Source organism: Protopterus annectens, chromosome 1.part0 (assembly GCF_019279795.1).
Source record: "Protopterus annectens isolate FY-2018-M chromosome 1.part0, PAN1.0, whole genome shotgun sequence".
Taxonomy (NCBI): Eukaryota; Metazoa; Chordata; order Ceratodontiformes; family Protopteridae; genus Protopterus; species Protopterus annectens.
Window position 1 is genome coordinate 1,315,241,999 of NC_056725.1, and position 26,326 is coordinate 1,315,268,324.

Genomic DNA, 26,326 nt, shown 5'->3' on the forward strand with positions numbered 1-26,326 from the left:
GTGTACCCTAATCAGAAGCCCTAGATGATGAAGTATGTCAGATCTCTTCTCAAGCACCACAATACAGCCTTCATGTCTGGCAACATAGTCCATTACAGTGTGGCTACAGCCAACCTAAAGAAAGCCATCAGAGAGGCTAAATCAGCCTATAAAAGAAAGATAGAGGACCACTTCACCAATAAGGACCCAAGAGATCTATGGCAAGGTATTCAGCACATCACCAATCATAAAACAAGTAATAGTATGGCTGTTGATGGAGATGCCTCAATGGCAGAGAAACTTAATTACTTCTTTGCCTGTTTTGAGGTGGAAACAGCAGAGGCAGTCACACTTAGGCACTAGCCAATAGGCCACAGCAGTCTCACATCACCTATGCCAGCCTCCTACAACCAGACGTTCACAGTACAAGATTATGATGTAAGATGTGTGCTCAAAGTGGTTAATCCAAGAAAGGATACTGACAATGATGGAGTGACAGGATGTGTGCTGAAAGACTGCATGGGCCAGTTCTGTGAGGTCTTTACAAAAATCTTCAACCTGTCTCCATTGAAGTCTACTATTCTATCTTGTCTGAAGTCAACTATAATCATTCCACTGCCAAAGAAACCTGCCATCAGTAGTTTAATGACTACTGTCTAGTGGCACTTACTCCAGTCATCATGAAGTGTTTTGAACAACTGGTTCTGCGACACACCAAGGACAGTCTCAAAGTTATCTCAAATACACAGCAATATGCTTTCAGAGAAAATAGGCATATGGAAGATGCCATCTCCACTGCCTTACACATGGCACTTTGTCATCTTGACCATCAGGGCAGCTATGTGAGGATGCTCTTTGTAGACTTTAGTTCAGCTTTTAACATGGTTATCCTAGATAGACTGGTCACTAAAACTCACTGATCTAGGACTTTCAGAACCTTCCTACTGTTGGATTAAAGACTTTTTGATTAACTGTCCTCAGATGGTTAGACTAGGCCTATACCTCTCCTCCATTCTCAGGCTAAACACTGGTGTCCTACAAGGCTGTGTGATGAGCCCCCTTCTGTATACTCTTTACACCCATGACTATGTCCCCTGTCACGCTACTAATACCATCATTGGTTGGACTTATTTTGGGAGGAGATGAGACAGCATATAGCGATGAAGTTCAAAGACTGGCTGCACGGTGTACTGAGAGCAACCTTGCTCTGAACTCTGACAAAACAAAATAACTCATAATAGATCTCCATAGGCACAACACAGATCAAAACCCAATATACATCAATGGAGACTTTGTAGAAAGGGTTTCTGCCTTCAAGTTTTTATGGGTACATGTGGCAGAAGATCTCTCTTGGTCCATAAACACCACAAAGACAGTCAAGAAGGCACAACAGAGATTCTGTTTCCAGAGGATCCTCAGGAAAAACAACCTAGAGGAGAAACTGTTGGTGTTTTTTCACTGCTGTTTTATTGAAAGTGCATTGCCACATTATTGAAAGTGTGCTGACATACTGCATTTCCACATTATTGAAGGTGTGCTAACATACTGCATTTCCACATTATTGAAGGTGTGCTAACATACTGCATTTCCACATGGCATGCTAACAGCTTATTAGCAGACAGAAAGGCACTTCAAAGGATCATTAACTCTGTCCAGAAAATCATTGGCTGCTCACTGCCAGCTCTCACTGTCTCAGCAGGACGACCAACATCCTGAAAGACCCTTCTTACCCTGGATATCACCTGTTTGAGTTATTGCCTTCTATCAGACATTTCAGGTCCATTCCATCTTGGACAAACAGAATTAAGAACAGTTTCTTTCACATGGCCATATGTGAATTGAACAATGCTAAATACTCACACTGAGTACAGATAATAGCCATTTGCACTGTAAGGTATATTTTACATTCCTCTACACCTTACTTTATTCTCTTCATGTGCAATATACTCAAGTGCAATAACTTAGTTGTTTATTGCATTGCATTGCGTTATACTGTATTGTTTGGGATTGTATTGTACTGTATTGTACTGCATTGTAATGTATTCTATTATTTATTCAAGTTCATTATATGCGAATGCACCTTAGGAGGATTGCTACAAATTTCATTGTACTTGTGCAATAGCAATAAAGGAATCTTATCTCATCTATCTTAAATCCTTGGAATTCACTTTCCATAGGCATACCTGCTGACGCAATCAAGGTGAACCAAAATTTACTACAGGTCTAGTTTCATGCCATCTTCTTCCACTTTTCACAGGGTTTGTTTTCTTTCAGCCATATAACCATTTGCATGCATATTGTTCAATCCTACAACCATCCATTATGTCTCAGACAGATTGTATTGCAGGCAGTTTTGATCACAAAAGTCCTGTTAACATGTATAATCTAAATTATAAAGATTAGTGATAACATAGATATGTAATGACAGAAATGTATTCCACCACAACAATACTATCAGGTGACAACTTACCTTTGAAGCTAGCTGCAATTCACCTATACCTTACAATGCATGAAGCTATTGGTGCTTTTATGTACCATTTGCACCATACACTGTTAATGAGCTTCATTAACAATCATGTATAAGCACATCTGCATAACTGTGTAAATTCTAGAAATTCGGCGCATTAACCAGTAGCTTAGCATAATGGGAAAGTACTCTGTGCAGCTACCCAATAGATATAAGTAAATGAGATTATCTGTGACACGTGCAATGCCCAACAATAGTCTAATACCAGTTTATATGCAACAATTTTAAAATGTGATTTGGATACATTTACTGGTCACACCATTGCTACATGCGGACTGTGTGGGACCTCAGTTTGCATTCACCAGAAGGCATTTTTTGGAATATTTTTACCTTCAACAGTAAATATGTCAACTGTGAGGAGGTTTGGTGTGTCTGGTGGCTGAAGTGGGCCGAGGAGGAGACTACCGAGATTTTCACTGTCTATGCTGGGCATGAGCAGAGGATGCAAGCACAGGCCAGAAGTTTTGCAATAATAGAGATATGGAACTGGATTATGAGGGAACACTGCAGATGGACTTGGATTTACTGGACTGGCATGCAAGTCCATCACTGATACAGTGATCTGCATCTGAGGAACACTGATAATCTTCACCAGACAGTCACAGAAGTCCAATGTCACCCTGCAGATGCTTACAGTAAGTTTCATAATCCATACCTCAACACCTACATCATAATAAATGCATGTCATAGCTGTATGTGTTTATGGGACTGTTTACATTTAATTTTATTGGTGTCTTTACTGATAAGAGTAATGCTAGTGTACTTCACATTATACACATACAGCTGTGAATGATATATCTTAAGTATTCCTATTACAAGTAGGAATGAACATTTATGTCAATTAGCTCAACTGGTTCAACAATGAGTCAAAGTGACTAATGATTTCCTATGTTTGGGTTCAAAGCCTACTGCAGGTCTTTTTGTAAATATTGGTGTTTTTGTAGATAATATTGAACATAACCAATGTAAGAGCTATCTTTGGCAACTAAAGAGTGTAGCTTTTTTAAATATGTAGAACAACTGGATTTCACTGATGCCTATAGTGCTAGGCATCTGATGACTATGCACTTCTCCTTTATCCATAGTGGTTTGAAAAGCATCACACAGTACACTTCTGTATGTGTGAATGCTGAGTAATAAAAACATACATTATTAGTCTCTACATTACAAAACAGTTGAACACTGTGACATAGTAGTGATATACCACAGATTCTGTTGTTATGCCATATTGTGCTGTCTTTTAGATCAACCTGTTAAGCTCTAGGCCAATGTGAATGCCTCATGAATGCAACTGGGTTCAAATCCTGGAATGGAATATTTGTCTTTTACTTTGATATTTACATATTTAGTATTTAAAAGCAGTTATGTGAGGTAATTGTTTGTTCAGTTATGCAGTATAGCTTTTTATACATTTACTAAGCAAGTGGTACAGTAACACATATAAGGCTTAAGTCTCAGATAACTACACACGTCTCCATTATCTACAAGATTCTGGAAACATCCTTTAGTAATTTTGTATGATGGGAGTGATTTTTCTGTCTCTTACGTTAACTTGTTAAGCAATATCCAATATGAATATCATAGGGATAAATGTGGGTTTGAATCATTGATGTTATTTTTGATATCAGTAATGACTAATAAAGAACAGATATGGCAGATGTGTGCACAGTTATGTAGTATAGCTTTTTTAAACATCTGGTATGAATAAGGTGCATTACTGAACATAGTACTTACTTCTCGTAAGAATATAAATATCTGTATTATCAGCAAAGATTCTTGAAATATCTTAGTCTGCCACTATGGCTGTATGTGTATCTCATTATCAGCATATATATATTTTACCTGTACATATTAATGCCACAATATAATACATTGTATTTTAACATTGACTGCCCTCCTAACTAAATGAAATGGTGAAGTATGTTCCAGCATTGATGGACATATCTTTCTGCCTACATATGTCTGCTAAGTGCATGCACAGGCTCTGTTGCAAAGCTTAACACTCTGAACTCTGCATTGTTACAGCTTTTTATGCCTGCTGTCACCAGTTTGCTGCCATGCAATAAGAACTGCCTGCTATCATATTTCAAATGCACAGCACATAATTGAAGTTGGCCTTTTATTTTTACCAGTCATGATATTTATGATCAAAAATCCATATTTTGAATCTTCCCTGCATAGTCAGACATTTCAGTTATTTAACCAACATAAATCCATGCAATCCCAGCCAAAATGGATTAGTAGGTAGATAGGTGTCAGGCTTGAAGTGTACATTTTGATGAGAGTTGTGTTTGTTCCTCCTTACGTGTAAAGAATTGAGAGTGACACAGCAATGGCTGAATGTGCAAAACGTAAACTTGTTTGTCCTGTGAAGGCTATAGGAGATGGGATGGTCAGTATTCTTTACTGTTAATTTGTACAGATATATTCAACTAACACAATCCTTCCAAGCCAGTAATATTTCTCTTTTTCCCTTTGTAGGTGATGAGGGCAGAGGCAGGAAATGAGCCCTGTGTATCTAGTGGATGCACAAGCTGGAGGACCAGTGCTAGGAGACAGGCATGTTTTCCTAACTGTCAGCATTAATTTCCCCAGAAGCAATCATGTTATTGTTAAAAAGCTGCTTTTGCTTACAGACTCATGCATACTAATATTAATACTAGACTACCTATAATGCATCTGCAAGGTAACTACAATAATCTTTTATTTAATGTGAAAAACATTATACATTTAATTCAAATTCTTTTAAGTCAAAATCTAAATGACAGACATCTGTGTAACTGTCATAATGCTTTTATCTGGACTGTTTCACAAGTAAGTTGATTGTGTTATCTCTTTTAGAAAAGTAGGTGAAGGCAAACCTGTATAGGATCATAGGATCATAGGAGTTTACTAGGCTATTGACCCGGAGGTCATTTTAAGCCTAGCCGTTTCAACCCAATGTAATACCATAGAAGTACTAGTCAATATCCAATATTGCATTTAGTGATGACTGTCCATGTACAGGAAGGTTTTGGGCACTATCTTAGGTAAAAATTTACAGTGCTCCATCCACTCGTCCAGGGTCCCCTTGAACAGATCATAGATGTCCAGCAGTGGTGCACTCTGACTGTTATGCTGTTCATCACCTGCTTATTCTATTGCTGAATGGGTGTCTGCTGTTTCAACATTCATAATGAGGTTAGCAAACAATTTCTGGCATGTACTTCTGTAGTAAACAACAGTCTGTGATGGATTGTTTAACACAAAATTAACCTTTGTGCACAAACCCAGTCCTGTTATTATTTTCTATCTGCTTGTTGAATATTTACTGATCAGTATTACAGTGTTAATCGGGTTCATAGATCAGTATAACTACAAATGCAGGTAGTGACAGTGATACAGTACTCGATAAACATTGTGTGACATAAACTAAATTAGTAGATGCCATATGCTGTTACTATGTTTGTGGTTGTCAAGTTTTTCTAAGGTGTTGTACTCCATTCTAATACTCTGTAGTTATTAATGTTTTCCACTGCTTGTTCTTCTTACTATATGTTGTTAGAAGACATCTGTTACTGGTGGGATGTCCAAATAACAACTTAGTTGCACATAAATCTCAGTTACAGTTGAGCTTAAGCCTGCTATTGACACCTCAATATAATTGCATCAGGCACACATAAAAATAATGTACCATGGAAATTATGTTCTACTATCAGACTGCCTGAATGACAGTGTTGTAATGTATATGTCAAGGGTTTTATATCACAGACCCCATTCAAACTTTTATGCTGTCAGTGTCACTGTCAGCCTACAGTGTATCAATTGCTTTGGAATGTAAACACACATTAGTGTTCTATGCCACAGTATCATGCCATGCTTATCTTGATATGTCATGATATATATGTGTTCTGCTTTTATACATGTTTGTTTTTCTTGCATACTGATGGCTGTTACATATTTGAACAAGTAATAACATTTTCTCAAATAAATTGTGTATTGAAGTAACGTAATGATACTCTGTGATGGACAAAGTGGCCCACACATAACTTTCTATTAATATCATTGATACATATTGCTAATAGGACATTGGAAATGTTACATGATCCTGACCATACACCTGCAACCTTCAGTTATTTATATTATACAAAGTATAAATACACCTTATGGGCTGTATTGTCTGATAAATGGGTTTAAATGATGCCTGCATTGTATTGTGAAATAACTTCAGCAAATGTGTCTCAGTTACAATGTCATATTTTTTATCATGTTGACAACATGACATAACATATAGTATCTTTCTCATTATTCAGGTGGCCATTGCATAATGTTTCACAACAGAAATGTATTGCACATGACTGATGTATGATAGTTGTTTTTTTACATTGTTATATATTGAAATGCCTTTCATCACATATGGCGTTATAATTGCATAAGGTCATACATTACTGTAATTTGACATAATGACCTGTTTCCACACACAGATCATGTCAGTTTGATTATGTTATTTAGTTATAACTTTAGGTGAACATGGATTCTTTTTTTGTTTTGTGAGTGTTTACCCTTGACAGAGTGTGGGACTCATGGCGGTTCTCCTATTGAATAGAAAAGACACATGCCAAACTCCTGCCAGGCAAATCATATTCAGAGGACCAGGAAGATGATAGGATCACCAGTTCCAATATAAACACAAAACAGTTACTGCAGATCTCTTAAGCCAAGACACTCAGAGCATACAAGGTGGTTCAAAGAAATAATGTCTTACAATGCACAATATAAAAGATAAGCGTTTCCATCCAAAACACGCTTGGACTTCATCAGATAAATAACATTTAAAAACCCCACCATTTATCACACTTAAAACCAGTCATGTAATAAACATACCTCTTATCTTTCTGAAACTATTTAAAGTGAAATAACAAATTCATGACAATTCTTATGATAAACACTATGAATCGTACCAAATGTATTTTAAGACAATGCTACCTTGAAATTTAAACCAACAATGAAATTAATTCACTTTACTTTTCATATTCCTTTCTTTTTTAAAAAAGACTGAACAGAAATTATATCATTTAAACCAGGGAGGGCTGTGGCACTTAAATGGATTTGCCACCATAACTCCAGCTCCTCGATATGTATTTTCCATGGGTCACCTCACAAACTTTGATCTATTTATTCTATAAAACAAAAAGAAAACAATGTGTGGGATGTAGTAATATATGCCTAAAAAGAGCGTTAGTAGTTTTTGTGTAAATATCATAATTATGTCCATATACATGGTCCCTGACTCTCCTTTCTGATTTATCAATATAAAACTCATTTCTGGCAGATAGCAGCATAAATAGTCCCCCTAGTAGCAGCATAAATAGTCCCCCTACTATTACAACTAAATTTCCCAGGGATTTTAAAATTATGATTCCTAATAGTAAAGGTATCGCACACTAATATGTATGGGCATTGAGAACATGCACTGCATTTGTACATTCCACCATTTTTGATATCTTTCCTAGATGTAACCATGTTATCATATTTTTTTAAAATTAAAGCCTTTTTAAATTTTAATTATTACTATTTAAATATTAAAGGCTTTTTGCCTAGCCTTGTACCAAGTGTACGATCATTAATAACGAATTGCCAGTTTTTTCTCATAATATTACTAATTTCTGGAGTATTGATGGAGTATGTTGGATAAAAGAATGCTGATAATTTTTGTATATGTTATTATTATTATCACAAACTATACTCAGAGATAAACTAGGAATATTGCACTCTATAGGCATAACCTCCCTGTCTTGCAATAATGGTGTTTATATACCACTCTTTTTTTTAATAACCTCTTCCTTAATAGGATTGAAAAATGATGCTGGATATCCTCTATTCAAAAACATTCTACATAACAATTTGCATTCATCTAAAATTCACTGTATTTAGATACGATCCTGGCTGCTTGTACTAACTGACCATTAATGACTTGCTTCTGGTGTGGAGAATGGTTGCTAGAATATTATAAAAGTGAGTTTGAATATGGTGGTTGTCTAAAAATGTTTGAAGTTAATTGTCAATTGACTGGGTCCTTACTAAGTTTAACATCAAGGTAAGACTTTATGCCAACATTGTGGGTGAACCTTAAAAAAGTAGTTGTACTATTGAGGTATGCAATAAATTCATAAATTATTTTCTAACTAATCAGACCATTCAATAAAAATATCATCAAGGAATCGAATGTACATTTTCCAAGATGTGTTGTAACAACTATTGATGACATATAGACCATCCTAAGTTGCCATAACAATATTGGTATATAATGGGTTGCATGCTGCCACCATCGCAATACCTTTTTCCTGATTGAAATAATGCCCTTTGAAGATAAAATAATTATGTAATATGATATCCATTAAAGCATTCAAAGCACTATTGACTCCCTGAGCAATATGCAAAGGCTTACCTAAATGTTCAGTAAACCAGTCAAGCCCTATACTGTGTGGGATACAGGTAAACAAATCCTGCACATCAATTGTAATAAAGATAAGATTGCCAAAATTTTACAACTGATTGACTCTACCTGGGTAATCCCATGAATGTTTGTAAATTTGTGGAATATTGTACATACTGTATATTTATTTAAAATATAAACAATATAGCTTGCCAAAAAGCTAGTTTTTGACATGCTGTCATCCACAATGGGATGAAAATAGGGACATCGTATACGCTTATGAATACTGACCACACCAAATATCATGGGAATCCTAGGTTCCTTAACTGATAAAAATATTGATATTCATCTATACTAATTTCATCTTGCATAAGTATATCATATAGAAAATAATCAATTTTACAATAGGACAAGTAAACTTCATTAAGATACACCTCTGTGTAGACATCCTTGTAAAGCAGGTTACACATATGTTGTTCATACTCCATTTGGTCCATCACAACAAGGCCTCCGCCTTTGTTCGGGCACATATAACACAAATTATTAACCTGCCTCAATTCAAGTAACAATTCAGGTTGATGAAAGTGAAATTATGCTCTTGAAATAATGGATGCTTATTATACAAGTGCCTCAAATCCATCTCACAGACCTGTTCAAATAAATTTAATATTGGATGCAAGTCCAGATTTATTGTACTAGGTATGTATAACACAGTTAGATGTAACTCGATCAGCTATTATAATTTGCTAATGTAAATTTCTGGTATATAATTTAAGTTCACAGGTTAAGTTGGTTAAGTCCATTCTCCTGGCTGTTACAAATGAACATCCCCTACAAAATAAATCAGCATGCTCTAAAGTAAAATTGAATGAACTGTAATTATAAATCTTAAAATCATGTGTAGAGTTAAAAACTATATTACATTGATTAGATTCAATCACCTTCTTTGGCCATGTTGGTTTGTCCTGCTCTCCCTGTTGGCCATCAAATTGGTGTACATGGAATAATGCGGTTGGAAATCCTCTTGTTTACTGTTCATCCTTCTGTTCAGTATGCGGTCTGAATGTCTGAGTAGAAATTGCTCCAAAGGGGGCTGCTGATAATCAATATTCCCATGTTAAATAATCCCACTAGTATTACAACTAAATTTCCCAGGGATTTTAAAATTATGATTCCTAATAGTAAAGGTATCGCCCACCAAAATTTCTGGACATTTGAAACATGCACCACATTTGTACATTCCACCATTTTTTATATGTTTCCTATATGTAACCATGTTATCATATATATTTTTTTAAATTAAAGCCTTTTTAAAACAATTCTAAGCTCTTTGCCCAGCTTTGTACTAATTGTACGATCATTAATAATGAATTGCCAGTTTCTTTTCATAATATTACTAATTTCTGGACTACCAGTGGAGTACATTGGATAAAAGAATGCTGGCACTTCTCATGGATGTTATTATTATTATCACAAACTGTACTCAGAAATAAACTGGGAGCATTATCTAAACTTACAACTAAACAACTGTCTACAGGCATAATCTCCCTGTCTTGTAATAAAGGTACATAAATGCCACTAAGACTTTTTTTAATAACCTCTTCCTTGATAGGATTTAAAAAGGATGATAGATATCCTCTGTTCAAAAACATTCCACATAACAATTCACATTCATCTAAAAATTCAGTGTATTTAGATACCATCCTGGCTGCTTGTACTAACTGACATTTAGTAACAGCTTGCTTCTGATGTGGAGGATGTTTGTTAGAAAAATGTAAAAGTGAGTTTGAATATCGTGGTTTTCTAAAATGTTTGAAGTTAATTGTAAATTTACTGGGTCCTAACTAAGTTTAACATCAAGTTAAGATATATACTCTATACCAACATTGTGGGTCAACCTTAAAAAAGTAGTCATACTATTGATATATGCAATAAATTTGTTTTTTTCTACCTCATCAGACCATGCAATAAAAATATCATTCAGAAATCGAATATATATTTTCCAAGATGCATTGTAACAACTATTGAGGATGTATCGGTCATTCCAAGCTGCCATAGCAATATTGGTATATAATGGGCCACATGCCACTCCCATAGGAATACCTTTTTCCTGATGAAAATAATGTTCTTCAAAGATAAAATAATTATGTAATACAATATCCTTTAAAGCACTCAAAGCATTATTTACTCCCTGAGCAATATGCAAAGGATTAGCTAAATATTCAGTAACCCAATCAAGTCCTATACTGTGGGGGATACAGGTAAACAAATCCTTTGCATCAACTGTAATAAAGATAAGATTGCCAACATTTTCCAACTGATTGAATTTACCTAGGAAATCCCATGATTTATTTCAAATTTGTGGAATATTGTACACGTTTATTTAAATGATAATCAATATATCCTGCCAATAAGCTAGTTTTTCACATGCCCGAGTCCACAATGGGATGAAAAGGGGGACATTCTGCACTCTTATTAATCTTGGGCATGCCATATATCATGAGAATCCTAGGTTCCTTAATTGATAAAAATCAATATTCATTGATACTAATTTCATCTTGCATAAGCAAATCATATAGAAAAGAATCAATTATATGATAAGTAAACTTCATTAAGAGACACCTCTGTGTAGGCATCCTCGTAAAGTAAGTCAAACATATGTTGTTTATAGTCCATTTCGTCCATCACAACAAGGCCTCCACCTTTGTCGGGGAGCATATAACACAAATTGTTAACCTGCTTCAATTCAAGCAACAATTCATGTTGATGAAAAGTCAGATTATGCCATGGAAGTAATAGATGGTTATTATACAAGCGCCTCAAATCTATCTCAAAGACCTGTTGAAATAAATTTAATATAGGATGCAGGTCCAGATTTATTGTACTAGGTATGTATAATGCACTGAGAGAAAAGTTAGATCTAACTCGATCTGCCATTATAACTTGCAAATTTAAATTCCTGGTATGTAATTTAAGTTCACTGATTAATTTGGTCAAGTCCATTCTCCTTGTCGGTACAGATGAATGTCCCATGCAAAATAAATCAGCATGCTCTAAGGTAAAATCAAATGAACTATAATTACAAATCTTAAAATCATGTGTAGAGTTAGAAACTATACTACATTGATTAGATTCAGTCACCTTCAACAGTCATGTTACTTTGTCCTCTTCTCCGTGTTTGCCATCGAATTGGTGTACGTGGAATAATGTGGTTGGAAATCCTCTTGTTTGCTGTTCATCCTTCTGTACCATATACGGTCCGAATGTCTGAGTGAAGGTTGCTCTAAAGGGGGCTGTTGATAATCAATATCCCCATGTTTAAACTGAGGAGCTGGTTCTTTATTAAAAAACTTCAAATTCAGTGTTAGATATAGTTGTTGATTGTGGGTATGCATTCCCTTCAGCATATTCTTTACTGTCACACTCAAGTTTCTTGGCTTTCTGTTGATATCACAGCTCCTACCAGAATTGGTAACACACAGCAAAAGGAGAGTACGATTGACTGGATTCTCACCAATAAAGTTGCTAACAACTATACCACCGGTACCCTCCCCAACGACCTTAGTGACCACCTTGTCACTTACATTATAAAGCACAAACTTTGTACTTCCAACCCACCCCTACATAAACTTATCAGAAACAGGAAAAAGTTCAACCTAGAGCTATTCCTAGCAGAACTAAAATTCTGCAATTGGTCAACCCTAACTACTCTTCCCCTAGCCGAGAGCGTGTCATACTTCAATGACACTTTCCTAAACATTCTCGACTCCCACGCTCCAAATCGACTAATTAGAACCAAGGACTGCATAGCTCCCTGGCTAACAAGAGAAACCAAAGCAAAAATTAAACTCCGCGACCAGGCTTGGAACAAATGGAGAGCTACCAAAACTCCCCTAGATCGTATTAAATTTCAACAGCTTAGAAACTCCACAAAATCTGACATTACTAGAGATAAAAAACAGTATTTCTGTCACCTCCAGGACAAACATCAGACTAACCCAAAAAAGTTCTGGGCTGGATTTAACAACCTCCTCCATCCTGGTAAATCTTCTACCCCAATACCTGAGAAACTCACTAGTAAAAAAAAACAGAAGAAGTAGCCAATTCCTTTAACATTTTTTTTACAGAGACCATCCAGTCCCTCGCCAATCATCTACCCACTTCCTCCCCATCCTTAACTCTTCCTCATGACTCACCTCCTCTCTCCTTTAACCTACAAACAGTACAAACAGTATCCACCTCCTATATTCGTACCCTGCTAAAAAAACTGAAACCATCGACCCTTGCGGCTGATCGTCTCCCAGCGGAATACCTCCAATTAGCCTCTGATGTCATTGCCTATCCCATATCAATTTTGATTAACAGATCCATAACTGAGGCCACCATCCCCCCCATTTGGAAAATCTCGTACATCATTCCACTTCACAAGGGAGGCTTCTCCACTGAAACATCTAACTATAGGCCCATCGCAATACTTTCTCCAATAGCAAAAATTTTGGAACGGTGTATTCACAAACAACTCCTACACTACCTCACCATCAATAATCTGCAGTCTATTACCCAGCACAGTTTTCACCCCCATCACAGTACTACCACTGCCCTCCTCTCCTTTGTCGACTCAATAAATAGCAACCGTAACAAAAAACTTATATCCTCTGCACTCTTTCTTGATCTATCAAAAGCTTTCGACATGGTTAACCACCAGCTATTACTCCACACCCTGCAAACCCTTCATCTGGACAACTTGGCACTAAACTGGTTCAAGGACTACCTTTCTGGCTGGCAACAAGCAGTCCAATGGCAAAATAGTCTATCTCAACTACTCCCTAACAACATTGGCGTCCCACAGGGCTCCATACTTGGCCCCCTTCTTTTTCTCTGTTTTTATAAATGATCTTCATACTGTCATCCCCAGAGCCACCTGCATACAATATGCGGACGACTCTACCCTGATCTGCTCTGATCTCTCTCTCCAGAAACTCCAAGCAGCCACCCAACAATGTTTTGCCAAAGTTGAAAAATGGTTCTCTGACCTGAAACTCATACTTAACCCAACTAAAACCAAGTTACTTCTATTTTTCCCCTCGTCTACCACTCCCTTAGCCCTAGAACCACAACCTGCGAATCCTAGGTCCTTTTTTGTGGAATCCTTTAATGGCACCATCATTGAGCACGTCTCCCACACCAAGCTATTAGGTGTCACTATTGACCACAAGCTCAAATTTGATATGCACATTGCCCAGACCATTAAGTCAGTTAACAAGAAACTAGGTTCAATGTACAGAATCAGGAACTTTCTCACTCCTCATGCAAAAGTAACCATTGCCCGTACTCATCTCCTTTCCACCCTACTATATGCCTCCCCGATACTTTCCTTCCTCAATAAACGTGAGCTCAATAACTTTTCTACTACCTACCACCATATAGCCAGATTCATAACAGGAACACCCTATCGTACCCACCATTGCCTCAACCTCAAGAAACTCGACTGGTTAGAACTGCCCAATCTTAACTCACGGAAGCATTCAAAATAATCAATCAACCAGACAAAACCCCCTCACTGAGCAAAATCCTGACCCCCTACACCAACTTAAGTTCCCTTCGGTCTTCAAACAGTAATCAAGTATTAACCATCAAATCTAATAACATGGGCGGCGATGCTCTTTATGCTAACTCTATTGGAAAGCAATGGAATTCCCTTCCCAACTACCTTAGACTCATGCCTTCACTCAATCTATTCAAAAATAATCTCAGAGAATATTTAAAGTCCCACTGGTTGTGCCCATGTCCAAACCCAGACTAATTCCTATAGGTCTCACAGTACCCTACACTCTTCTCTCTCACAAGCTATTATCTAGCATTTTACTTCCTCCACATGTACCCATGTCATGTGACCAACTTAGCTTATGATTTTTTTTTTTTCTACTACCATGTATATATTGATGTCTTATTGTTTTTTTATCTTTATAATGTAGTACTTCTATCTAATTGTAGTGTGTTACTTTTCTTATTATTGGGAGCTTTTTTCCCCGGGCCTCTACTGAAAAAGGATATGTATCCAGCTAGACTAGCCCGGTCAACAAATGTAAAATAAATAAAATAAAATAAATGTATTTAAGTACAAATATCGTCAGCCTCAAAAAAAATGGAATGGAACTGAACTTTAACTTGCTGGAACTGCAAATGTTCACATATAGACTGATCAATCTTTTTTATATCCATGTATAACATCTCAATTTCCTTCACATTGTGTTTAATTAGGAGCTCCATTAACTTACACCTATGCCAATCAAACATGGCTAAGAGCTCCTAGTGAAAGAGGGAATGCTGAACTAAACCTGTAGGAAACATCCACATTCAGAGCCTCTTGGGGACTCTTTGGACCTTAATAGAGTCTTGAAAATACAAATTTTCATGCTGTACTTTATGATATTTAAGCAACTTTTTATGGAACTCAGCAAGCTGCAAATCCAAACTCTGAGTTTCCAAGGTACCTGCAAGGTTATACACTGCTGGCAGATTTAACCATTGATCTGTGTTATACGAGTCCTTACTACTCTGAGAAATGTTGGGTATATGTGGAGTAAAATGTACCTGTCTCTGTGTGGGTGTAATATCATCAAACTGAGACACCTGATGTAATTCCACATTCTCTGCAGGTTGCCAGGTACCACAGACAAATTCAGTGCACTCAGGCAGGAGCTGTTGTGACAATTGTTGCACAAGCAAGCTTATGTCTAAAATAGAATCATTTAAGGCTTCCTTATCCAAGATGCTCCCTGGCTGTGAATATCCCATCACCAGCTGCCATACAAACATAAAATGACTATTCCGAATATTGGAAGCCACGGCACTCAAGAGTGCACAAAGTGGTTCAAAGATTTAATGTCTTACAATGCACAATATAAAAGATAAGCACTTTCATCCAAAATATGCTTGGACTTCTTCAGATAAATAACATTTAAAAACCCCACCATTTATAACACTTTAAACCAATCATTTAATAAATGCACCTTTGTCTTTTTGCATCTATTTAATGTCACATAACTATTTCATGAAAATGTTTATCATAAACACGAAGAACCATAAAGAATGTATTTTAAAAGAATGCTACCTTGAAATTTTAACCAACAATAAAATTAATCTACTTTACTTCTCATATGCCTTTCCTTTTACAAACACTGGATATAAATTAAATCATTAAACCAGTGTGGATGGATGATGATGATGATGATGGCAACTGACCAGGATCTGCACGTGCCATCATTCCATCTCATCTCTGTAGGAGATGTCGACTACCACGACATGGAGATGACTTACAGGACCAGATCCAGGGGATGATGACAGACATCTTCCAGACATGGATGAGGGACCTGCTGGGGAATTTCTTCAGGACATGATGCAGGCCATGAGTGACTCCTTGACTATGAATGCTATTCATGGGCAGTTACCCTTCACATAATGCATATACAGTCATTTTTCCATTACTGTATATACAAAGAAGTAGACACTTTGTTTAGCATCATTCTTGAATGCCTTATTTGTCATTCTGTGTTATATTCCAATATGCACAATAGCATTGGCATAGATGCCCGTATTTTGGCATTTGGCATAGACATACAATGATTTACATGCCTGTACATTTCTCTGAATGTAGTAAGACTGAGATACAAACACCTTTTTACATTTGAACTGTGTACATTCACTTCTTCCATTTTCATGTGCAAGACTCTCCTTTGTTCAGTGAAATACATGTACAGTGCTATATATATATCAATATGGCTGTTTGTTGCACCTGCTCTATTACATTGGCATTTTAAATCTTGCTGTTTAACTGTTGCACATTAATGTTTTTCTGTAATTTGTCCACAGACATGTTTAGAATCGTCAGCTATGCTGTCTACCCATGTGAAGTACATTAACCATTTGAATCAATGTAGCTTGGAAGGGCTTCTACACCAGTATTTGAGGTAAACATATGCATGTGCAATGTGATCCCTTAAATACAGTTGTCCAGCTTTATTGTGTGACTAATTTCATTTACTTGAATTTTATTACTGATGTGGGCCTCTGTTGTCCATCTCCCTCCCCCCATTTACTTTTGTCCTGTATGTTGCACATACAGATGGCATAAATGTGACTTCTTCATTATTATTGCTGTTATGTAGTTTCACTGTTATATTGATACCTTATATAACAATTTTGTCATTTTACACATGCAAGACACATGCAAGCAGCATAATTTTTCCTGTTGTACTTGTGTTTTTCACTGTTACAGTAATACCCTGTGTAACAATTTGCCATTAAACACGTGAAAGAAATATGCAAGCAGGATCATTTCTCCCATTGTACTTGTGCTTTGAGTACTAAACAGGACTTTTTTTCACTTCATTTCTAGGCAAAAGCTGGCATTCTTTATCTAGCACTATTTATGCCTTAATCATTGGTTATTATCCCGTGTCATTGCTGGGTATATATGCCCTGACTTTGCTTTTCTGATTGATCATCCAGTGCAGGTCACACATATATGACAACACATCTAAGGCATCTAAGTCAAAGGAAGTCATTGTTTCACTCTATTTGGCATTTATCAGTCCTATCATTGAGTACAATGCCCCCTTTGGTATGTACCTAACCAGGCATATCCAGCAAATGGAACATCCACAGAGGTTTCTCACTAAAATAATACAGGGTGTAAGTAAAATGTCTTATGCAGACCACCTCAAGGCTTGAGCCCTGGACTCTGTCTCCTATGGGGCTTTGAGGGGAGATCTATGCCTGACATACCAGGGCATTGTCAGACTCCACTCTGATGGACGTCCTGCATATTTGCTAAACAAACAGCACCAGAATTACCTGTTCTAAAGACTTAAACTTTTCCTGTGATATAAATAGGACTTACTGGAGAGACAGGTATGTATCCCAGAGACTACCCTTTCTTTGGAACAAGCTCCCCATCCATGTGAAACAGAGTTCCTCCCTAACCCAATTTAAGCACAACTTGGACAGTTGGATGGGGAACAGGAAATTCAGCCCTCGTTTGCACCTATGTCTCTAATGGACACAAGCAACCTGTACATGTTTCATCTCCCAAGCCCTAATCTGTAAATGGTTCATCTCCCAAGCCCCTGGTTACACTTATCAAGGGTATCAGAACTTGTCAAAGATTTGGGATGCACGGCTAGGCTTAAAAAGCCCCTTGTGGTTCTTAGCCTAGTAAAGACATAAGAACCTATGAATCTGTGATGCCTCTGACATGGCACTTGAGTTGCTACAGTCTTCTGTTTGGCATTGTGCTTTTCTGTTTCCCTCTCCCATCATACTTCTCAACCTCTTAGAACAAGAAATCTGGACAAAGCCATAAATAAAGGGGGGACAAAGGCCCAACAAGTAGGGACAGTTTTTAAATATTCCTCTTACAAACTTAGAAAGTTGATAGAATAACAGGTTTTGCATTAGCATGAATTTTATAAAGGATATAAAGTCTAAAACTTTCATTGCTGTCATTATTTTATGACTTCATGCTCAGTGATTTGCCAAAAAACTACAACTTTTGAGAAAACAGACCAAAAATATGAGGCAAAAATCTGGACATTCTGTGAAAATCTGGACAGCTGAGAGGTATGTTTTCCTTGCATGGTTGGAGGTTCTAGTCTATCCTCTGCTTGTCTTCTGCATTTCCCTGGCAGGATTTTCTCATCCATGTAGCTCAGATTACACTTGCACTGCTGACAGACTTTATTTGATTCAATATCTACTGTGTACTGCAATCACCATTTATTTCACTACAATCCACAACTACTAGCAGTCATGCAGCTTCAGGTATGACTGTCACATAGTTTCCAACATTTCAGCACTATGTAATGCATAGGTATATATGTATTTCTGCAATCCATCTTGGCTGGTATGCATCCCTACTTGCTTGTCCATTTTTCCTCACCCATGTTATACAGTGTACTGTCTGTGTAATTTACCTCTCCTTTATGTTATTTTCCACACTTTGTCTGTCATGTCTTATAATATTTGTTATGTGTTTATCCCTGCTGTCTTTCTCTCCTTCTCTTTTCCTGTATTTTCCATTTTTTCAATTCTCAAAAAAAAAAAAAAAAAAAAAAAAACAGGGGCCCATTCCCATAAAAAATACCCATGTCCTCTAACTATTCCTCAGATTTTTCTGTTTCAGCATCTCTCTTGTGTGTCCTTCTTCTTTACCCTTACCCCACATCTGCTTTTCTATCTCCCTGTTTTCATGGGCATGTGCATTGCTTATGTTCTCACACAGGTCCTACACTCATTGTTAGCTACTGTTAGCCATGCCAAAGTTGCCATGATTTTCCTTCACCTTAATTAGTTTTTTATGTGGAATTTTGCAGATTATATACGATTCTATATATTATAATGAATATATATATATATATATATATATATATATATATATATATATATGTGTGTGTGTGGTTCTACCTTACATAGTCGACAGTGCAGAACATCGACAACGCAATCGCGATCGCCAGAAGATCAAAAATGCAGAAGACCGACGGATGAAAACACAGACGCCGAGGATACCGACATGAGAAAAGGCTGTGTAAGTATGCGGTAGTGACGGACGTTAGGGTGCGAGTAAGGTAAGTGTGGATATTGACGGTCTGTGGGGATAGGGGTGGGTTAAGTGAGTTAGGGTTAGGGCGCGAGTTAGGTAAGTGTGCGGTAGTGAAAGTCTTTGGGTTAGGGGCGGGTTAAGTGAGTTAGGGTTAGGGCGCGGGTTAGCTGAGTGTGCGATAGTGACGGACCTTAGGATTAGGGTTTGGGTTAGGGTTGTAGATAGTTGTGTATGTGAGGTTTAGTGTGGGTTTGTAAGGATTTTGGTGTGCTTGTGTTGTGTGTGTGGTTTTTGGACAGGGGATGTGTTTTGTTTGTTGATTGTTGTTATTGTGGTGTGTGCAGCGTATGAGGTTTCGTGTTTGTGAACCGTCAGTTATTTCGTTGTCGGGCATGTGAGTTGTCATGTTTATGCACTGTCGATTATGTGGTGTCGATTATTGCATTGTCGGTGTTCTGCACTGTCGACTATGTAAGTTAGAACCATATATGTATATGTATAGATATATATATATATACATATATATATATATATATATATATATATATATATATATATTTATGTATATATATATATATATATATATATATATATATATATATATATACATATATATATATATATATATATATATATATATATGTACATATATATATATATATATATATATATGTATATATATATGTATATATATATATATATATATATATATATATATATATATATATATATATATATGTATACACACACATCAGTACAAGCATTGCGATGAAATCCATAACTGTAAATATTTTCCACTTAATGGGAAGAGTGTTGCAGATTTATCTTCATTTACTGATTTTATGCTATTTGCATTGAGCTTGTACAATTTCCATTGATGCTCATTGATAATGCACAGCCTAGTTTATGAACCACTTGTCTGACATTTGCATATTTGACATAACTGCTTGAGAGTGTGGCTACCTTGCTGGATATCTCAGTGTTGTGCTAAGTTATTCTATGTACACAAGGCATATTAATGCATTACTTGTTTATCCACAGCCTTTGCGTGGAATTCGGCAAAATGCCCCAAATTCCCTGACCTTTATGGAATATGGACCATTGATTTGCTCACTGGCTTACAGTTAAAAATCATATAAATAATTTATATTTCAGATATGGAAAAGCCTGAGACACTGAAACAGAAGTGCAATGCATCCAGTGCAGAGTGCTCAGTTAGGTATATTTTTGTATTAGATGCGTATGATGGCTTCCAAAAGGCAGATCCAGCCACATAAGTAAGACCGTGTACAGGTAATGTGATACTGTCCTGTAGTTGTAAAGTTATGTGTACTATAAAATATATTTTTAAATTCTATTCTTCAGGGCCATGCTTATGCAATAGATAATGGTTAAATTCTGTACTGGACTGTAATAAATAAAATCTTAAATTAAAAAGTAAAATGTATTGCCAAGTCTGCATATTTGATATTGATACATTGTGTTTACAGAGCAGGAGCTTGTCTGATTCCAAGTTATTTGAGGATATTAGAGGTGGAATTTCTGATAGTGGCTAATATAACATGGTTGCCTCATAAGCTGACTATAGTACTCCATGTGTTAGTTCATTCACATATTTTTAAAGTGAATGCATTTAAACTGGCATGCATCTCTGGTATGGATTTTGTAATGCACTAACCATTAGCAACTTGTTCCCTCCCACAAGAGGAGAAAATATACTAGATCTCATCATCACGAACATGGGGACAAAATGCTCCACACCGGAAGTATATCCCTCATTGGTGAGATCAGATCATAAACTAATCTCACTAGAAATCCACATCCCGCCCCCACCCCAAACAAAAAAGACCACAGTGAAGAACTTCTCTAAAGCAAACTTCACACTACTCAAGACAGGTGTGGTATCCCCCGAGCCAATGGAAACTACAACCCAAGCTGCGGAAGCCCTTACAAATGCCTTCTATGAACACCTTCAGGACTGGACTGCATGGATCAGGCAATCCCAAATAAAACCAAGACTCTTTCCACCAAGGGCAAACGTCCAGTCTGGTGGACCCCAGCCATAAACAAACTTTACAATAAGAGGAGAAAGCTATTACATGACAGAGCAAAATCCCAAAAAGGGAAGGCATCTTTGATCAGCACTAGCAAGAAGCTACGATCCCTCATAAAATCATCCAAGGCCAACTTTGAGAGAAAAATTGCCATAGATTCAAAAGACAATCATAAGGCCTTCTTCAGCTATGTCAGAAACCTGGGTGGAAACTCCCAGATATGCTCAGAATTAGTCCAAAATGATACAAAAATCACTGAACCCACAGACATTGCCAACATACTGGCAGACAGGTTCAGCGCAAACTTCACCCCCCTCTCCCCCCCAAAAGGAGAGATAACTATCCCAACTGAGAGTAGCCTCCCAGACATCTCAAATGCGCAGGTGAAAGCTGCTCTCTCTATAGCTAAAAACACAGCATCAATGGGACCAGATGGGGTCCCTGGCTGTGTGCTACATGAACTCAATGAAGAACTAAACCCGCACATAAGGCAGCTGTTTAATCTTAGCCTCACCGCAGGATATGTGCCTAAGGAGTGGCGTACGGCAACTGTGGTCCCACTCCACAAAGGCAGTGCCTCTACGGACCCTGGTAATTACCGCCCCATAAGCTTAACAAGCCTGGTCTGCAAAGCTATGGAGAGGATCATAATGGAACTCATAAATAAGGACATAGGGGACTTGCAGACCTTGGACCCAACCCAGTTTGGCTTTGTCAAGGGCAGATCTTGCCTTTTGATCTTGGTTGACTTCTTCAAAACAGTCACCAAGGCCATTGATGAGGGAAAGGCAGTCCATACTGCCTACCTTGACCTTGCCAAAGCTTTCGACACAATACCCCACTCGGGTATTATAGAGAAACTTACCAGCTTAAATGTAAACCCATATGTCACAAGATGGGTTGCAAACTGGCTAAAGGACAGAACCCACAGGGTTAGAGTTGCTGGAGCCATGTCAGACTCCAAGCCGGTTACAAGTGGAGTCCCACAGGGCTCAGTCCTTGGCCCCCTATTGTTCGGCATCTACTTCTCAGAAGTACAGGCAAACATAGGAGGACTATGGCTGACAAAGTTTGCGGATGACTGCAAACTGGGTGCCATAGTGGATAGGACATCGGACACAGACATCCTTCAGAGGGGTCTCACGGAAACTGATAGCTGGTGCCAGAGCCATGGCCTGAAGTAACCCCAAGCTACCATATAGGTGGCAACCCACTAAGAACAGAAGAGGTTATCAGGGACCTAGGGACCCAGGTTGACAGTGGCCTCTCGTTTGACGCTCACATTGCTAAAGTGGTTCGAAAGACCTTCTACATTGCCCACCTGATCATGAAGGGATTCACATCCAGATCAAGTGAGGTCATTGTTCCCCTGTACTCTTCACTTATCAGACCAATGATCGAGTACAATGCCCCATTCGGGATGTATCTCACCCGACACCTGCAGCAATTGGAGAGACCCCAAAAGTTCCTCACCAAAAGGATAAAGGGACTCCAAAACCTGTCATATGCTGCCAGACTGAAGAAACTCCAACTCTATTCAGTTGCATACCGTCTGCTTAGAGGTGACCTGTGCCTGACATACAAGGCCATGACCAACCCGGAATTAATGGACATGCTCCACCTCAAAAAATCCAAATCCACCAAAACCACTAGAGCAAGAGACTTAAACCTTAGCATGGATATAAATAGGACGTGCTGGAGGGATAGATTTATCACCCAGAGACTCCCCATGCTGTGGAATAAAATCCCGGTCCATGTGAGGCAGAGCACCTCGCTGGCTCTGTTCAAGAGAAATCTTGACCGGTGGATGGGAGAATGTAGGTTTACCCCGGGAATCATCTCTGTGTCACTACTGGACAGAGGCACAACAAACTAATGGGCACAGTATTTCTAACATAAGGGGCGGCGTAAGCCACATAACTTTGGGCTAGGCTTATAAATGCCCTAGGGCAGTTAGCCTAGTATAAACCTATGAACCTATGAACCTACAACTAAGCCATGGCTACAGCATGTTCTGTTTTTATCTCCCATCCCATGTAGCAGCTGGAGTTTACTCTAACACATTACTGTGATCAATTTCCCATTAAAAAAAACTTTCAGTGCAACTGCTGAATATTTGTATTGTGAAAAAAAAATTAAAAAAAAAAAAAAAAACAAGATCAGCAGTTGGGTGGAATCTAAGACTGCAGTTTGGCAGACAGAGGCTAGGAATGTGTCTGCAATGTGGTTTATTGTTATATGTTGGTCTAAGTTATTCAAATAATTTACATATAACAGAAGAGATTCTAAAATAGACATTAGACATTAGGCCCAAAAAGTAAACTATGAAATCCCTTCAACTATTTAAACTCTACCAATAAGTACGTCACTTTGAATGTAATGTACTTCTTGCTGTCTGTACTATGTCATCCAGTTTCCCATGTTAACAGATTGGAGGGATACCTTCAGTGCCTATGCACACTGCTAACATAATTGATGAAGGCATCTGAATGATGAGGTTGAGCTTTGCTATTTCCATCACTGCAGAGAAAACAACAGAAAAGATGATTAGTGACTGCAATCATGCAATAATCTCTCTTACCTTCTGCCTTAAGTTTTTTTTCTTTAATTCTGTTTATAAAAAACAAATAATGTATCCAACAGAAGTAATGAGAATATTATTTCCAAAAAAGAATGAATGCATACATTACATACATTATCTTATGGTGTTGAAAGTCATGCATCAAGCAAGTGATTCCATGTGGTAGTGGTCTTGTAATTATTTCATAACACCAACATATAGAGCAGTGCACAAACTGATGGAGTGCACACCAAATTCACCTAATTTGATAAATGTTCTTCTCAATCTTTCCAACTCAGTAGTGCTGCTGTTCTGTACCTTCTTGCTTTACATTGTGTTATACCACCCTCAAAATGCAATAACTGGTCTTGAACACTAAGACCATGCTTACGAAATGTGCAATATTAACCATTCCATAAATAAATGAAGATCATATCTGAAATTACTGAGGTTCTAAAATATAGAATATAAACATTCTAAAACTAAACCAAGGTATTAGCTGAAAAGATTGAGGTTATGAATTATGGAATATGAACCATTTGAAATCTGAGGTTATGGATTATGGAATATGAACCACTTCAAATCTAATCCTGGATCATACCTGAACAAGCTCTTTGGTCACTGGTATTTCTTTTCACATGAGTGACAGAGTGATTGTCGGACTTGGCTGTGGGGGAGGGTAAGCCCCATCTGGCACCCCTTCCAAGCTTTTTTTCACATTGGGAAAATTGTTAAACATACCTCCTTGCTTACTTAACCCTTCTTCCTTTAATGCTACAGTAAGGTAGTTTCTTTGGAGTTTGATATATGTGCATAAAGATATTAGTATCTTCACGTAGAACAAAATGTGCAACAGTAGTGTTGGGCTTTTGGCAGAAAACAAAATGCTAGAGGCAACTTGGTTACCTAGAGGTAATGAGTTATGCATTGTTGGATTATGCTACACTGATGTGGTTGACCTTCAATTATATCTTATCCAATAGTAGTGACCTCTTACACAAACAATCATTTAGTGAGACTAACAGTAACAAAGGACATATCATAATAAAAAGAGAATAATATTGTTATTAACCATCTATCATTTAGTAAATAACAAAACAAGTTTATGTTGCTGTTAGTACCAGTTATAATTTGTGTTTGTTCACTACAATGCCTCATGTACTTGATAACTGTAATCTTCACTGCTGTATCACAAAATGGTTGACAGTTATGTGTCAATATTTTGTGAATAAATCAGCAGGTACCTTGACTGGCTGTGACATGTGACAGTGGCTGCAAAAAATGCAACCTAATCTTTGCATGTGAACTGTTCATGCTGTGGATGTGGTAAGTACACAGTCAGTCAATGGGTGAAATGTTACATTGTGACTAAAGTGTCACCCCTATGGAAATTCTGTTGCACTCTGATGGTTACAACAACTGGATATCTTATAGCATGTATCTATGAGGGTACACTGGCATGTATTCACTTTTAACATCAGTTCAACTGCTTATGTCATGGTAGAACTCACAGATAATAAGAAATAATTAATAGGATAACCCTGTAATGCATAGATTTCATTAGATGTATTGTCATCAATGCATTACACACTGAATAAGCCAGCAGTGCATGGTGTCCCATTTGATCAGCCCTGAATTACATCTGTAAAAAGATGTGATGAAGTCATAGAGTAGAAGTAGGGTGATGTTCATTCTTACAATGGGGTTAGGCCAGGCCCAGTGGGAGGATGGCCCCCCTGTTGTAGAAAGAAGTAGTTATCCACAAAAAACGTAAAAACTGACAGGCTAAAAAAGAGCCATAAAGATGATGAGTAGACTACTGAAGATAAGAAAGAAATCATGTATTGTTACTATTATGCAAGTAGCCCAGAACTTCCAGATAGAAGATATTTAAAAAGACTAATAGTGAAATTTGAGGAAAGAAAAATACTTGCAAAAAAAAAAAAAAAGCTTCAAAAGCAAATTTGTATTCATTAATATGACAGCTTTATAAAAATCCTTATATAGACCAATAAACTTCAGGCCATTTTGAAAAAGAAGTGACTGAGAAAGAGTGAAAATATAAAGAACAAAACCTTTTTTGAAAGGTTGTAAAGTCAAAAATCACTCCAGGACGTAGGGTGAAGCACCAGCTAATATGAACGAATAATAACCAAAAACAATGTGTGCTGGTGTGCAGTGGCCCAATCAC